This window comes from Zalophus californianus, chromosome 11, assembly GCF_009762305.2.
Source record: "Zalophus californianus isolate mZalCal1 chromosome 11, mZalCal1.pri.v2, whole genome shotgun sequence".
Classification (NCBI taxonomy): domain Eukaryota; kingdom Metazoa; phylum Chordata; class Mammalia; order Carnivora; family Otariidae; genus Zalophus; species Zalophus californianus.
In genome coordinates, this window is record NC_045605.1 from 80,570,331 (window position 1) to 80,586,959 (window position 16,629).

Here is a 16,629-nt window from a genome sequence, read left to right on the forward strand (position 1 = left end):
AATTCTCATTATAGCAATGATGTCATTTGTCACGTAGTGTGGGTAGTGGTGCTGCCAAATTGTGGACAAAGCATGGCAAATAACAAAGTACCCAGGCCAAGGGAAAAGACTTATGGTAGCACAGGAAGTTTTCACTACTAGTTGACCTCTACTTACAGGACATAAACATTATGTCAGGGCTGCCAAAAAATATGCTTAGTAGAAATATAGGCAAAGAAGGAAACTTCCAACTGAAAGGGCCCTTTAAGGAGGGCCCATATAACCTAGGAAATCTTCACTTTACAGAGAAAATCAAGTAAAACAAACATGCCCTTGCTTTTTACATTAGGCTGTGAAAGAATTCTTTGAGCTCCAGCAAGAGTCTTTCTGCAAATCCAACCAAACCTGAGCCAAGGCGTTTGGCTTTACAAGAAAAGCTTTGTCTACTCAACAGTTTAGCAACCACATTGGAAAGTGGAAAAAACAAAAAACACACATGTGCTCGCACATGTGCATGCATACTCACACACACATACACACACACACACAAGTAAAACTCCAAAATCTTATAATGGCAAAGAAGTACAGCATTCTCACCAACTATACACCAGAATTCTCTTCTCTACAGGGCTTTAAAAATACATTCATGATGCAGCTAAGGCAGTGTTTAGAGGGAAATTTATAGCTATAAATGCCTATATTAAAAGAGGAGAAAGACCTCAAATAAATAACCTAAACTTTAAGAAACTCAAAAAGAAGAGTAAACTAAACCCAAAGCAAGTATGGAAAAAATAAAGTTTAGAGCAAGAAATAGAATTAAAAGAACAAAAACCAGTATAGAATAGAAAAAAGAATAGAAATAAAAACAAGAAAATCAATGAAACTAAAACGGGGTTTCTTGAAAAGAACAACAAAGTTGACAAACCTTTAGCTAAACTGACTAGGGAATAATGAAAATTCAAATTATTAAAATCAGGAATTACTACCAACCTTACAGAAATAAAAAAATGTTACATATGTATTATATATAATATATATTAAATGTAATTATGCATATTATATATAACTATATATTATATATGACTATATATATTCATATATCTAATTTATATAATTTGTTGATGTATATAATAGTGTGTGTATATATATACATTTAATTTTCTTCATACCAGAGGCCCACCATGTAAATTTTGATTCAGAAAACATTGAGGATGAAATGAACATTTTCATTTTTTGAAAATTATGAAGGTATTTGTGATGTGCTCTCTTTGTTGAGAATTACCTACCTAGTACGTATTAGTCCTTCAAAAATATTGCTGAATTACAATGAAATACTTATGTATCAGTTAATATTAGGTGCGGCTTCATAAAAACATGAAAGTCCAAAGTAATAGAGCATTTAAAGTAAGTAAAAGATGTATGAGAATTAAGACAAAGAAATTCTTTATTTCTGGGTGGAAAGATGTACCAGATTAGATATATCTGTTTAAAGAAAAAAAAAAGTAAGTAAAAGAAATCCAGAGATAGGTAATTTGGGGCAAGTATGATAGCTCCTCAGTTTCATCAGGATTCCTGGTTTCTGTCATTTTGTACCACCGTCCTAGGACATGGCTTTGATCATGAAGTTTACTCATGATTTAAGACAGCTGCAGGAGTTCCAGTTATTACATGTGAGTTGAAGGCCAGAAAAATAGAATATGTTTTTGCATAAAAGTAACAATCACTCTTCCTAGTCAAGTCAGCATCTTTTTTTTTATGGATTTTTTTTTTTTTTTTTTTGAGAGAGAGAGAGCAAGCACGAGTCGGGGGGTGTGCAGAGGGACAAACAGATTCCCGCTGAGCAGGGAGTCTAAAGTGGGGCTCAATCCCAAAACCGTCAGATCATGACCTGAGTTAAAGTCGGACGCTTAACCAACTGAGCTACCCAGGCGCCTAAGTCAGCATCTTTTAAGCAGCTTTCCGAGAAGTCTCACATAATATTTTAACCTATATCTCATTGGTCAGAACTCAGTTACATAGCTCCAGCTTGCTGTGATGGAAATGGGAAATTAAGTCTTTGATTTTGATTGACAAAGGGCCCAGCTACACAAATCTCAACCCGGTCCCTGGGAGGAAGAGGGAAATAAATGCAGAGATAATCCTCTAGGAATCTTTGCTATACTTCACCACAGCTTCTAAAATCTAACTGAACTAAAATATTTATTGACATGAACTACATTACTTTGTTAACCTAAACTGAATCTGAAAATTAATATTTACTCAACTACAAACCATTCCAAAATGTAAATAAAAAAAAAAAACTTTCCAGGATCCATTATTCTTTTTTTAAGATTTTATTTATTTATTTGACAGAGAGACATAGCGAGAGAGGGAACGCAAGCAGGTGGAGTGGGAGAGGGAGAAGCAGGCTTCCCGCGGAGCAGGGAGCCCGATGTGGGACTCGATCCCAGGACCCCGGGATCATGACCTGAGCCGAAGGCAGACGCTTAACGACTGAGCCACCCAGGCGCCCCAGGATCCATTATTCTTAATGTGTCTTATAACTTGCCAGGTATGGACAGAACCTTGCAAAACAGCATTAGAATCGTTAGCTTCTCAATCTTGCAGGTGATGTGGTCATCAAATGGCTAGTCAGAGGACAGACCCTGACAGCAGTCTTACCACTTTGACTCAGCAAATTTGTCCTGATTACCCACTGTAGTAAGGCACTGTGCTGGGTCCTAGAGATACCGGGAGGATACTCTGCTCTCAAAGAGCTCACAAACCCACAGAACGGAACAGACATACAAGCAGTCACAGACACAAAATAAAGATGGTGCTAATTGTTATTATTGTTGCTGCTCTTGTTGCTTCAGTTGCAAGGATTTTAAGAGAGGGCAAGGCGCTGGGGAGTAGAGTGAAGTGCAATGATCTCATTGGTAGTAACCAGAGAAAGCTTTAAAGAGCAGTGGTTCTCAACCAGGGGTGATTTTGAAGCCTGGAGAGCATTTGGCAATGTTTGGAAACATTTTTAATTGTCAGATGGTGGGTTGGGGGGTGAGGGTTGCTACCGGCATCTAGAGGGTAGAAGCTAGTGATGCTGCTAAACATCTCACCTTGCCCAGGACAGCTCCCCAACCCCCAACAAAGAATTATCCAGCACAAAATGCCAAGATTGCCAAGGTTGATAAACCTGGCTTTAGCAAGAAGGGAACATTTTTACAGGAATGATTAGAATTTTAACAAGTGGGGAAGTAGGCAATGGGAATGCCAGAGAGGGCTATGTGAGCAAAGCCAGGCAGGAAGAAAATGAATGCCCTGTTTAGGAAGTGAGGAGGGCTTCAGTGAGATATAGGGTGTACGCCTGGGGATGGGGAAAGTATAGAAGAAAAGGGAGCTTAACATTTAGGTTGAGGCAGATTGTGGAGGTTCCTGGATGCTTGGATTTATTCTTTGGGCTAGAGTGAGCCACTGAAGGATTTTAAAAATTGAAGAGCTAGAATTAGAACTATATTTTAAAAATATCATCCGAGGGATGGGGCACCTGGGTGGCTCAGTCAATTGAGCATCAGACTCTTGGTTTTGGCTCAGCTTGTGATGTCAGGGTCATGGAATCAAGCTCAGCATGGGAGTCTCCTTGAATTTCCGCCCCCGCCCCCCGCTCCAGCTTTCCTCTCTCTCTCTGTCTCAAATAAATAAATCTTAAAAAAAAAAAAAAACAATCTGAGGAAGAAGCTTCAATTATTATAGCAGATAGTAAGAAAAATTCCTTTGAAGGAAAGAGTCATCTTTGTTTGGTATTGTCTATTGTTAAGCTCTGATTGGAAAGCACCAAAACTTCAGAGAAGAAAGGAAAAATTCTACATAATTGGACTAGGTGTGGGTAGCGAGGAAGTGAGGAGGGGCAGGGAGGTTGAGACACAGGGGGTCATCACTGAATTTTATACTGTGAGATCTTTCCTGGTGTTCTCTAAACCTCCAGTAATGTTTATCAAACACCACAACATACTCGTATTTGGATTTCTTGTGGAAGAGGATTATATTTGGATTGACTGGATGGTAGGGGAGAAGGGTGGTGAGAAAGGGCAATGCTGGCTAGAAATGGGGGCAAAGAATTTGGTTGCTTCTGTAATAGGTCATTTCACCTCCCACTCCTTTCAAGTTCCCATAGCCCTGCCCCACAGAATCGCTCAGGCTCCCCAAATATCCCACACTTACCTGCTCTTCTTTCGGCTTGGCATGCTTTTCTTCTCTGTTGAGCAAATTTCTGCTCCTCTTCAAGTTCACTTCAAATGTTCCATTCTCTCCACTGTACTCAAATATCAATATCGTATTGGTGTTTACGAAAGTGTGTGTTTTCAACCAATCAGATAGTGAACCCTGAGGTGAACCCTCTTACCCCCTAGGTTCACTGGAAGGGTGAGAATGGTATATTATTCTTCACTGACTCTCCAATAGGTAGCAAAGTATCTGGTATATTTCCTATGCTCAGTAATCATTCCCTGAATGAAGAGTGAAGTCAGTGAATGGCAGAAAGGTTGTAGCCTACATTTCCTTTGTGTGGGTATTGTAAAAACTACACTTTTCCTTCTTATCAATACTATGTTTTAAATTTCATTTTCTAGGGACGCCTGGGTGGCTCAGTCATTAAGCGTCTGCCTTCGGCTAAGGTCATGATCCCAGGGTCCTGGGATTGAGCCCCGCATCGGGCTCCCTGCTCGGCGGGAGGCCTGCTTCTCCCTCTCCCACTCCCCCTGCTTGTGTTCCCTCTCTCGCTGTGTCTCTCTCTGTCAAATAAATAAATAAAATCTTAAAAAAAACAACAACAACTTCATTTTCTAGCTTAAAAAACTCTTTCCGATAAATGATATTCTACCAGGAATCAAAAAACCAGAGTATGGCTTTAAGCCTTGAGTGAATGGACTAAAATCATGTTTCAGTATGCTTTTTAGAATGCCTGCATGTTATTAATTTAACATCGACCTGCTTATTAAGATTCCATTATTAAGGAAACAATTGGAAAAATCATTAAGAGCACTTCTACAGATTTTAGCCACTGACTCATCATGCTAGTTTTCAATTAGCTTGACCTGAACATCCCTCATTCAGAGTATCAGGTAAAATTTTGTTTTTAATCATTAGTAAACATTTGTCTGATTTTTATGCATTTTTATTGTTGCTGTTGATGTGAAGAAGGTTCTATACAGGAACAGCTGCATATATGGGACAATGCCCGGGGATGGTTTAAATACCCTTTTCCAAAATATCTTTCCCACACTGGTGGTATGCGATGCCTCTGGTCTCAGCAATTAGTAAGTATTTCCTTTGAGCTAAAGCATGAAGCCTCTAGTCATACTAGCTTCTTTAGGGACAGAGTATAACTTTTTTGACATCAAAAACCTATATTTGGAATGTGAATTTGGAATAGAATTCTGGACTTGGGTGGAGGGGATGTCTCTTTTGTTTCCATTGCGCCTATCAGATCAAATTCTCTTCTCTCTTAAAGCACTTTGGTGTGAAGCTTAGGACCTTACTATTAGCAACCCCTTATTATTGCAGTCATTTGCTGACATTGGGTCACTCCCCCACACTTCTTGAAAATTTAAGCTCCAAGCTTAGCCTCATTCTTTCCAACAATGTGCCTGTCATAATTCTTGGCAATTTCAATCTCCATATTGATGATCATTTCAATATTCTGGCCTCTGACTTCCTTGACCTCTTCTTCTCTAATGATCTCCTTCTTTCTCAACCTCAGCTACTCATCCCCACAAATGGGCCACTCACCCCCTACTCTAGACCTTGTCTTTGTCAGTAACAGCTACCCTTCCATAATCTTAAGCATTCCATTCTAGGACCACACCTCATATATTTCCAGTGCAATATCTCTGGTGCTCTGACTTGAAAATTCTTTGACCAGACAATGCATTTCATCTTTTCACTGTCTCTCATACCCCACATGTCCTTACTTACCTCTTTATCCATCCTAGATTTTATAGTCTATCCTAACAGTCACTCACTTAACACACCCTTAACTCCCTGGAGCTTCTCTCACTTCTTGGTCTTCCTCTGGCAAAACTCCAGTTCTGGTAATTGGCAACTCTTTTCCTATTCTCTGCCTGTTTTCGGATTGCTGAACATAGCTGAAGGAAAATACCCAACTTTACCCATGGCCTTACTTGAAACTCACAAACCACTAAACTCAAGTGGACCCAGCAATTCTAACTCTTTCCCTATCTATCAACTCTTATTTCATATCTTATGTCTCTTCCAGCTTTCAACCCTTTTCTTCCTTCATCATTCTCAGCTGATGACCTTAATTCCTTTTCATGGAGAAAATGGAAGCAACCAGAAGAGACCTTCCACATATTGCTTCCTTCACTTCTACCAATCCCCTGGTATTTATCCCCATGTTCCATCTTGCATAAGCAACTGTTCATGTTCCTATCTAAAGCACACTTCTCCTCTGGTGCACTAGGTCCCAGGACCTCACATCTACTCTAGGAGATCCTTCCAACAATTTTACTCTAGCAGTTTTAGAGAGGCTCTCTTCCTCATTATCAGTTTATTTCCACCAGCATATAAACACGCTATATTTCTCATAGTAAAATACTCCCCTTGATGCCAAGCTTCCTTCCAACTACCATAGTAAAATACTCCCCTTGATGCCAAGCTTCCTTCCAACTACCATTTTTCTTATCATCTCTATAGCAAAACTCCCTTAAAAACTTGTTCATATTTGTAGTCTCCATGTCTGCTTCCCATGCTCTCCCATGAGCCACTATAATTAGACTTTTATCTACACCATTCCACCAAAACAGCCCTTGTCAATGTCTCCAGTGATTTCCCTTTTGTCAAAGCTAATTGTCAGTTCTCAGTCTTCATCTCACTTGAAACAATTGATTATTCCCTCATTGAAACACCTGCATTTGGCTTCTAGTGTCTCACCTCTCAAGTCTTCTCTGAACTCAGCAGACACTTTCTGTCTTTATTTATTTATTTTTTTTAAAGATTTTATTTAGAGGCACCTTGGTGACTTCAGCTAAGCATCTGCTTTCCGCTCAGGTCATGATCTCAGGGTCCTGGGATCGAGCCCCAAAGTTTAGCTCCCTGCTCAGTGGGGACCTTGCTGCTCCCTCTCCCTCTGTCCCCCCACCTTGTGCTCTCTCTTGCTCTCTCAAATAAAAATCTTTATGATTCTTGAGAGAATCTCAAGCAGACTCTGTGCTGAGCACGATGAGTGGCTCAAACCCACAACCCTGAGATCATGACCTGAGCCGAAATCAAGAGTCAGACGCTCAACCAAATGAGCCACCCAGGTGTCCCTGTCTTCTTTAATGGTTCCTCTTTATCTGCCTGGCCTCCAATTCTGCAAGGCCCTCAGAATACTATCTATAGACCTCTTCTGTCCTCTGTCTATACCACTCCCTATATGATCTCATCTAATGTTAAAACGATGTACTATCAATAACAACATTGTCCAAGAGGAATATAATGTGAACCACAAATATGAGTCACAGATGTCATTTTGAATTTTCTAGTAGCCACATTATAAAAAGTAAAAAGAAACAGATTTTAATAATACATTTTCTTTTTCTCCGTATATCCAAAATTTTAACATTTCAATGTATAATCAGTGTAAAATTACTGATGTTCTCCATTCATTTTTTATACCAAGTTTTTGAAACCTAGTGTGCATTTTACTCTAGAGCAAATCTCATTTTGGACTAGCCACATTTTAAGTGCTCAGTGGCCACATGTGGTTAGTGGCTACTGCATTCTAGAGCATGGCTCTAGATGGTGGACACTGGCTTTTACTGAGTGAGATAAGGAGTTACCACACAGTTCTGAGGTGGGAAATACCTTGACTTGACTTATGTTTAAAAAGGTTACTCTGGCTGCTGTGTTGAAAATAGACGAGGTGGGAGAGAGGAGGAAGCAGAGAGCCCCGGAAGGAGTACTACTACAAGTGAAAGAGAGTGAGAGAGTGGAGGAGTTATATTATAAGAAATATAACAAGTGGTTATATTTTGAAGATGGAATTAATGGGACTTCCAGATGGATTGTCAAGAAAAGAAGGAGTCCAGGGTGATCTTGGGTTTTGATCTGGGCCAACAGAAGAACTAGAAGAGTGGAGCTGCTTTTTATGAGAGACAAGGGAGTCGGTCAACTGAACAGGTTTCAAGATGGCAGATCAGTAGATCGATTTGGGATTTCTTAAGTTTGAGTTTTCTGTTAGACAAATTAAAAAAAAAAAAGAGTTTCAGGGTGCCTGGGTGACTTAGTTGTGATCCCAGGGTCCCAGGGTAATGATCCCAGGATCCTGGGATCGAGCCCTGCATCGGGCTCCCTGCTCAGCGGAAGGCCTGCTTCTCCCTCTCCCACTCCCCCTGTTTGTATTCCCTCTCTTGCTGTGTCTCTCTCTGTCAAATAAATAAAATCTTTAAAAAAAAAAAAAGATAGTTTCAGCTAGTGACGTGTGTCATGGTGAAAAGAAAAAGCTGTGGAGGTACTGGGGAAGTGCTCCTGAGTCAGACTTGTCAGTAAAAGCATCTCTGAAAAGGAGCATTTAAACTAAGGCCAGAATGACGAAATGAGGCCAGCCACGCAAAATCTAGAAGAGCATTTCAGTCAGGGGGTATTACAAAGCTAAAAGCACTGAGGCAGGAATGTTTGAAGAACAGAGAAGTGGCCAATGTGTCTGTTGTGAGTAAGAGGGAAAGGTGGGCAAGGACCAGCCAGATAGTGCTTTGCCAGTTATGGTGAAGAAGTTTGGATTCTATTTTATGTGCACTGGGAAGTGTTTGGGAGGTTTCAAGATAGAAGTGGCATGATCTGATGTATGTTTTACAGAGAAAACTCTGGCTCCTGAGTGGTGAATAGATTTATATTATATTATATTATATCATATTATATTACATTATATTATTATCACGATTATTGTTGTTGTTTTTATTATTCCAGGGGACAGAAGCAGAAGCAGGGAGAGCAGTTAGAAGCTTTTACAGTGACTGGCAGGACATTCTGGTTCTTTCCATTACATGGCTCTACTCTTTTTTCTTAAGTCTTTTCTTGAGTTCAAGGGATTTCTGGAGGAGGAAAATGCATATTCCTCATCTCCATATCCTCCTGCAGGCTCAGCTATGCACCACTATGTCCTGCTCACAGTAGGAGACTCAGTACAATGCTGTTGAGTGAACTATATGGCTTTTCACATCAAGGCTCAGGAGCATTTTTTATATATTTGTCTTTCTTATATATTGTATTTTGTCTGTCCCATAATTAAGACTCAAACAACATGTGTTGGGGGTGGAGTAAGGCCTTGCTTCAGATAACCGGTTTACTGAGAGGGATCCTTGGATAGCCAGAGGCAGTACGGAGGGTTTGGGCCTTCCTCGGGTAGAAAGTAGGGTGAAGGCAGGGAAGGTGGAGCATGTTGAAAGAAGGGAGGCGGGTAGGGACACCCAGCTTTGAGCATGCCAAGGACAGATTTGTCCTACTTTTTAATTTGGCCTTGGGCTGGGCTGCTTCCATCAATGTTGATGTGATCCCTCTGTGTGGGAATGGCTGAAATGGTTTGATCACCGTGGGACCAAAATCCATCATCCAAATCCTTCATTAAGGAGATCTTTCTGTTTGGCCTTGAACAAAGCCAAGTCTACAGGAATTTGCCATCCAGCATCAAAATGCTCTCTGTCGATCCTGCTGCTGCAAGTCCCAGCAAACACAAGGACGGCAGGCTGAATTCAGACTTTCTGGCACCCCTCCTTTCCTGGCTGGGACAGATGTCCTCAGGGCTCATCTCAGGCTGGCAGAGTTAAGTGCTAGGCTGGGTCTCGGCTGTGCTGCATATGCTGGGCTTGAGTTTGATTCTGTCCCAAAGAGGTCTGTGGACCAGAGGGATGACATTTGGCACCAAGAAAGCAACCCAGACATTTGGCTGGTTTGCAGTCTCAAAAGCCTTGTTCTTTTCCTTCAAGTCACTTCAACCATTTGAAATCCATCGCTCATCACCCAGAAGTTTCAGTGCCTTTAGATTAGTGATCTACACCCATAACTGACAATCCACTGGACTCCCATTCTTGGCTTCTGAACAGAGCCAACAGGGCTGGTTACAAATTTGTTGTTAATTACTGTGTGTAATCACATTACACCCAAGGCTGGAGACACTCTACTTTGTTGTTATTTTTGACCTGAAACATATAATTTTTTTTAAAGCATGTCATTTTTGTTTTCTAATTAGGACATGGGGGTTTGGAGTGGCACTGTTGTGTTGTTATTTAATGATGCTTTTCCTGGGGAGGGAGAAGAGGAAAAGATTTTCCCTTTCCTATCAACAATTGTTGTCATTTCTGCATTAAGAGGGTGGAAACTTGGTTCCTCCCTTATCCCCTTTAGGCAAAGAGTCCAGGGCTAGGCTCGGATTCACAAAGGTTGTTGATTTTGATTTTGGGTTGCCCTCCTCTGTTTTTCCCCTTTCATGTTACTTACCTAACACAGTAGGTAAGTTCTTCTAGTCAACACTCCCTAAGGGTGGGGTAAGGAAGACAGCCCGTTGCAGTTTTTTTTTTTTAAGCTTTGGGTAATCTGCCTTTATATTTACCCAAATAAACCAAGTTGGTGGCACATTCTCCTTTGTCCTTGCCTCTGAGTTGAACTTAAAGTTTCAATGGTGCCCAAATGAATCACATAGCTTGCATTCTAGTAATTAACTGCAAAACATCCCAGAGTTGAGCCCAGGAACCTATGGAAGATGGAATGCAGGTGGATGTCAGTTCTGTCATATATTAGCCATGTCCCACTTTGCTAAAAACTTGCATTTATTATATGCTGCCCGATTCCCCTAGAGAGCTGATGTCCTTTCCTTGTAAATAAAATGGGGATAGTAAGAAAGACCTGGCTTGCCACATGCCACAGAATTACTGATGATCAAATGAGATCATGGCTGTGAAAATGCTTTATTTCTACAAATGTAAGCTATGGTTATTATCATTTCCTTATTGAAAGGCATAGCCTACTTTGTATTTCAAATATAGGAAGACTGTTTGGTTCCAGTGAGTTGAAGACCCAGTTCCAAGCCCCAAGAAAATGACTGGAAATGAATCAATATAAGGAAAATTTCTTTTGGGTAGTTCATTCACTGATTACGTGTGTTATTTATATTCTCTTCATTGGGATATAGGGTGAATTTGGTTGAAATAAAAAGCAACATTCTAAGTCTTAGAATGCATTTCCACCCAAATGGCCACCATGCAAAATTTGATTTCCCCTGATTTTCAATAAATGGAAGACAAGAGGATGTAATTCATTCTAACTATATAGCAATAGGAATTCTAAGCATTGCCTTTCAAAGAGCTGCTTTTATGTCATAAAAATGAGTTTTGAGGGGAAGAGCTTTGAGCCTTTTAGTATATTCTTTGTTTTCTCTATTTTATCCCTGTGAGGAAGGTGGATAAACCGAGGCATAATGATGAGCATAAACTCTTCAAAGCCACAGAATTGTTGTCTGAGTTGTGACAGCTCCTCACCTCCTTCTTTTTCATTTACATATTTTAAATGTTTTCTACAAGCTTTACAAAAAATAACTGAATATGTCTATGTTTATAATTTTCACACTGACTTTTAATTTATTTTATTTTTGGTTAGTGTTCACTCGAGGTTTCTGAGGGCTTAAAGCTGCCTGCTAAAAGCTGCTTTCTCTATCCCCAAAGAATATGTAAACCACTTCTGTGGAACCAGAATCTGCCAGTGAAGCCCATCTTCAAGCGGGAAAAAGCAAAAAGAACTAATATTCATTGAGTGTCTATGCCATGCTGGGTCTCATGGTAGGCTCTTTACACAAGATCATTTTAATTTTTGTATCAACTCCACAAATTATATAAAATTATCCTGATTTTACTGACAAGTAATTGAGGCTAGTGAGTTGCATCATCAGGATGTAAACATACCTGTGTTATCTGTTCCAGTTTACAGCATTTACATTTTGAAACATTTAATCTTTCCAAAATTAAAGTCATGTCTCCCGCATTGACAAGCTCCACTGTATTTTATTTATTTATTTTTTAAGTTTTATTTATTTATTTGACAGAGAAAGACACAGCAAGAGAGGGAACACAAGCAGGAGGAATGGGAGAGGGAGAGGCAGGCTTCCTGCTGAGCAGGGAGCCCGATGTGGGGCTCGATCCCAGGACCCTGGGATCATGACCTGAGCGGAAGGCAGACGCTTAATGACTGAGCCACCCAGGTGCCCCTGTATTTGATTTTTTTTTAAAGTATCCCATCTGCAAAGTAGGAAAGACTTAGTTATATTTAAAAAATATATATAAATTTTAAAAACTGCTAATACAAATACTTTATTAATAATTTATAATCCAAATACGAAGAGAAAATAAAATATTAGTGTTCCTACATATGTCATTGTATGAAGATTTTGCAGCTTTCATTATGGCTTAAATCAAATACCCCAAACTGCATTATATGATTTTAATAGAGTATGCAAATGGTACCCATAATTGTTCTTTGAATTCTACCCAGGATTCTCTGGGTAGAAAGTCTCCCTGGGGTGGGGGGCAGCTACCAGCTTGCACACTGACTAAAGTGCACTGAGTAGATTTAGACTCTCCCATGGTCTACGGTTTTCATCACTGAGGCTCCATCAGTGCATATATCTGCTTTTTCACATGTGGGGAAGTTGTATCATTGCTGCACAGGGTAAGGCCTAGACAGAATTTAGAACTCCCTTATAGTTAGTGTTACCTTTCTGAACCAAATCTGAGCCACTTGAAAATAAAATACCATTTTGAGCACAGTGTGATCACCCCCTAGTGGAAACTTGCCAATGGTACCCACACCAAAAAGCTAAAGGATAGAACAGATGGACCCCTTTCCGATTATTTTTTTCCCCAGGGGGAAGAGAACTATAGTTTGCTGGACAAATACTATGTGCCTGTCTTTACAAATGACATTATATGATTTATATCTCATAACGGCTCTAAAAGGAAGATATAATTATCTGCATTTTTTTAGACAAGAAGTGCTTAAGGATCTGACCCAAAATCATGGGGAGGCTGAGATTCAAACCTAGGTCAGCTTGTTCTTTTCCTACCACATCAATAGCTCCTCTTTGGGGAAACAATTCCCAGGATTTTTTTCATAGAAAAGTTATCAAATATAATAGAACAATTAATTTTAAAAAGGATCTAAAGATAAAAAAATGTTTATAGAAACCATTTCTAGTCAATTGTTGGACTTTTTGAAGTTCTGGGTTCATATTAGATAGGCCTTTTACAAATCCATTTGATTTCCTTTGGTCTGCCATCAGCTGGAGCTACTGTATACAAGCCATTCACTTAGAGTTCAAGGTATAACTCTGGAATATGGAGCTAGACTGCCTTCCACCTCAAACAGCTTAGGATAAACTGAAGAATTAAAGATTGAGAATTTCGGTGTGATAGAGGGCTAGGTAATTGGACTGGGTCACTTACTAGTTATGTGATTTGGGGCAAATTATTTTGACTTTGGCCCCTAGTTTCGTTAGTTGTAAAATGGAGATAACACTACCAATCTTGTGGGCATCATTGTGGTGAGAATTAAATGTTAAAGTTTAGTACAGAGGGTGCCTGGGTGGCTCAGTTAGTTAAGTGACTGCCTTCGGCTCAGGTCATGATCCTGGAGTCCCTGGATCGAGTCCCGCATCGAGTCCTGCATCGGGCTCCCTGCTCGGCAGGGAGTCTGCTTCTCTCTCTGACCCTCCCCTCTCTCATGTGCTCTCTCTCTCATTCTCTCTCTCTCAAATAAAAAAATAAAATCTTTAAAAAAAATAAATAAAGTTTAGTACAGAGCTACCACATAGTATATACTCCATATATGGTCATTAATATCACGGGTAATCATTATATTCATTTTGTCATGAGTATCACAGGTCAAGGTATGCTCACTTCATCGTAGTTACAATTTATGTTATTATCCGTTATTGTATATTGACACATTACCTAGCAAATGGAAAGTGCTACTTTACTCCCCATTATTTGGTGTATGATTTGGGGTGGATGGTTTGATGTTGCATGGTAAGTCTCTATCATACTGTTGAATTTGAAAATGACCAGAGTATTCTCTGTTTAAGGGGTGAGAATCACACCTGAACAGTGGGCTCATTTGTCATGTCAATCATTCAATAAAGTTGGAACCCCAATGAGTGGCAGGACCCAGAGAAGAACAAAGTGAAAAGTTTTCTCTTAGACTAAATGTACTAACTTACCAGGAGATAGCTTCAGTGTGGTAGGTGGTAAGACGGCACTCACAGATGGAGGCATTCTGCTTGAAGATCAAAGGAAAAGAAGCTGTTAAAGGTGTTTTGAGGTGGGTTGGATCCTTTTGGGCAGGAGGAGTGTTTCCTGAAATGCATTCTATAGAATTCTTGTCTCATGTGGATAAAGTCTCCAGGGTCAAATAAGAATGGGAAATACACCATGTTATATTTGTTTCCCACTTTAGGAAGTCACAATGCCTATGAGATATTTAAGGCTCTAAAAATACTGTGAGAATAAACCCTTCCCCTATTCATGCTTAATCATGGGTGATTCCTTAATTTTCCCCATGAAAAAAAAGTTTTTTTAAAAAAGATTTGGGATGTATACATATGTCAACTTTGGAAATGAGTAAAACAGTAAAATGCTTAGTTATAATATTTAATTTATAAATTTTGATGAACACAGGTATTCATAATGACATTATTGTAGAAAAATATATATTTAGAAGTACTTCCTTCTTAACTCAAATTTCGTTTTTTTTCCCCACTCACACTTTATGAGAAAGGCATCAATGTTTTTGTCATTCCTAGGATTACTTTATGGTCATCTAACAGTTTTCTAGAGCACTTATCTTATCACTAGTTTGAGGCACAGCATCTTTTAAATGCGTATCATCTGCCACAGTAAATTTTATTCCCAGTTTCAAGTACCCATTTGTATAATATCAGGATGTTGCTTTTTAAAAATATTCACCCTGCAAGTATGTATTTGTGATTGTTATGTTACATTACTTTAAAAGATGTTTTCTTAAAACAATTAAAATTGTGACATTATAATCCCAGGAATAATTACTAATTTTTGTTAAATTTACTTGCCTTCTATTCAATGATTTTGTCAGGTAACCTCTACAAATTAGACACCTCAAGTTAATGGGCCTATCCTAATAGTACTTTGTTGTTAAAAATAAAACAATTACCAGAAATCCCAGTAATATAAAAGACTGTGTAAGAACTGAAATATATAACAATTCTTTCTTTTCTGAGAGATAGCTTCAATCTCTGTGTGTGTGCGTGTGCCCAAACATGCATGCTGAAAGGCCTATTTACATTCTGAGAAACACTCTCTTGGCAATGATGGACAAGTGGGTAGCTGTGGTCATGAGGATTTTGGGTGGGATCAGGCTGCTAGTAAGTGCTGTAGTTGATAGAGACTATGGTCAAAAATTTTTACTTATAACACTATCTCTTGTGTTTTCTTGTTCATTTTATTTTGGTTCTCCCTCAAAATTTAGTCAAGTCTTTAAAAAAAATTATGGCCAACAACAAACACATGAAAAAATGCCAAACATCATTAGGCATCAGAGAAATACAAATCCAAACCACAATGAGATACCACCTCTGGTCAGAATGGCCAAAATTAACAACCCAGAAAAAAACAGATGTTGGTGAGGATGCAGAGAAAGGGGAACCCTCTTACACTGTTGGTGGGAATGCAAACTGGTGCAGCCACTCTGGAAAACAGTATGGAGATTCCTCAAAAAGTTAAAAATAAAACTAACCTATGACCCAGCAATTGCACTATTAGGTACTTTTTTTAAAAGATTTTTTTTTTTATTTGAGAGAGAGATAGGGAAAGAAAGCATGACTGGAGTGGGGGGAGAGGGAGAAGCAGGCTTCCTGCTGAGCAGGGAGCCCGACATGGGGCTTGATCCCAGGACCCCAGGATCATGACCTCAGCCAAAGGTGGATGCTTAACCGACTGAGTCACCCAGACACCCCTGCACTACTAGGTATTTTATCCAAAGGATACAAACATAGTGATTCGAAGGGGCACCTGCCCCCCAATGTTTATAGCAGCAAAGTCCACAATAGCCAAACTATGGAAAGGGCCCAGATGCCAATCAACAGGTGAATGTATAAAGAAGATGTGGTGTATATATATATTATATTTATACATATACAATGGAATGCTACTCAGCCATGAAAAAGAATGAAATCTTACCATTTGCAACGATGTGGATGGAATTAGAGAGTATTATGCTAAGCAAAATAAGTCAGATAAAGAAAAATACCATATGATTTTACTCATATGTGGAATTTAAGAAACAAAACAGATGAACCTAGGGGAAAGGAAGGAAAAATACAATAAGATAAAAACAAAGAGGGAGGCAAACCATAAGACTCTTAACTGTACGGAAAAAACCGGGTTGCTGGAGGGGAGGTGGGGAGGGGGAGGGGGTAACTGGGTGATGGGCATTAAGGAGGGCACTTGATGGAATGAGCACTGGGTGTTATATGCAACTGATGAATCACTAAAATTCTACCCCTGAAACTAATAATACACTATATGTTAACTAAATTGAATTTAAATAAAATATTAAAAAAAATAATGGCCGAATCACTCCCATAACCTGAGACACTTGGCT